This window comes from Perna viridis, chromosome 8, assembly GCF_037379345.1.
Source record: "Perna viridis isolate PV_CMFRI_1.1 ecotype Kerala chromosome 8, ASM3737934v1, whole genome shotgun sequence".
Lineage (NCBI taxonomy): Eukaryota > Metazoa > Mollusca > Bivalvia > Mytilida > Mytilidae > Perna > Perna viridis.
This window is the reverse complement of record NC_142452.1, coordinates 18,615,278-18,617,086: the sequence shown is the minus strand read 5'-3', so window position 1 is coordinate 18,617,086 and position 1,809 is coordinate 18,615,278.

Here is a 1,809-nt window from a genome sequence, read left to right as displayed (position 1 = left end):
CTACCAATTGATAACATATAGATATAATACAAACAATACACAGCCAGAACCAAACAATTATTATTATTAGCCGCATTTTTATCGCCAATGACACATTTATTGATAATAACAATTTAACTATTTTCATAAAATAATTTTTGTTTATACATCATCACGCTATTTTATAAATAACATCTATAGCGAAGAAGGACGCCATGAAAATGTAAACAGATCTAGTGGAAATTATAAATGTGCCAAGAAGACAAACATGCATAATAAATAGTAATATTCAAAACTAAACTCTATTATATTCTAATATGACCTCAAATCGAACATAAATCATTTATAATTAAAACACAAACACTTGTATAGGGATAACAGCTCGCCTGCACAGTAGAGTAGAGCTTATTTATTTTACATACAAAAATCAGTATGTCGCAAGCCGCTACAGGAATCTTAAATCACATTCTACAAAAGAAATTCATATTACAATATGAACCAATATCAACGTCAAGTCAACAATCAAAACGATACAAAAACATAGACTGAATACAACTTATAACGTAACTCTATTGACATCAATTATTCTCAAAACATATAATAGGGTGGGTGGGAAGTTTAATGTCCAAGAGACGAGCGTCGAATAACTACTAAGGCAACGATCATTTTTATATTAAGGGGGGTGGGGTGGGATTTAAAAAAAAAAAAAAAATATTAATTTCACTTTGAAGAAAAATAAAAAAAATATTTTTGCTGTGGCAAGAAGAAAAAATAGATTAAGTCTCCTAATGGTGAATAAAAAATAATGTTGTATTCTGTTTTTCCAAAAAACAAAAACAAAAAACAAAAAACAAAAAACAAAAAACAAAAAAAAAAAAAAAGAAAAAAAAAAAGAAAAAGAAAGGAAAGGAAAGGAATCTCATGTACATATGGTGAATGTATCATAAAGCATCAACATGTTAAATTATGTATGAAGAAGTATGTAACAAATGTCTTTAATATTTTACAGTGTATAGTCGAAAAATTCATAATGTTATAATGAGCAACTAAATGGATATCAATATCCAGAGATATTTTGTGACATATTGATCCAGTGTGTTAAACAAACTATTAGTAAGATGCAAAAAATACACGAACTACCACTAAACATTTAATATAACAAATTTAGATTTTATCTCCATAATAGATAGAAGATAAGAATACTATGACGTCCGATTATTTCCCATTGTTGAAATTGCGTAGACTTCTTGACTATTTTTTGCTACCTATAGTTGACCCGTGCAGGTCCGGGTGTCAAAAGAATGGGCCTGCAGCAGCGCTAAGCTTGTCGTATAAGGCGACTAAATAGTGCTCAGAAACCTAGCCGGGGGCTAGGCGCTCTGCCCACAGAGCAACTGGGATGTGTGCCTCAAGTGGTGGAATGGGGTACCCCTGGCGTGTTACTTGCTGGGGTTGTCAGGCTATAATACGGAAAATCTGACCGCAAACCATAGTCGTGCACCGTGTTGGGAAATATGCCACGTTCCTCGCACGTTAAAGAACCCTGCTGTGGTATTCGAACCTTTGCACTCCGCCACAGGAGGCTAAATTGACATCTTACCCATTTCCCTATTTTCCAGTGGCAATCAAAATTTGTCGACCCTATTATCCTTGTGACCCATCTTTTTTTTTCATTTCATGTTCATTTTATCATCCACTTCATGTTCATTGTCTGAATATAGCTGAAATATTGCTGCTCGGACATTAAACCCCAACAAACAAACAAACAGCCACCTATAGTTAAAGACCAAGGGACTTGTGTACGAGACAGCTCGAAACTTTTACAGTTTC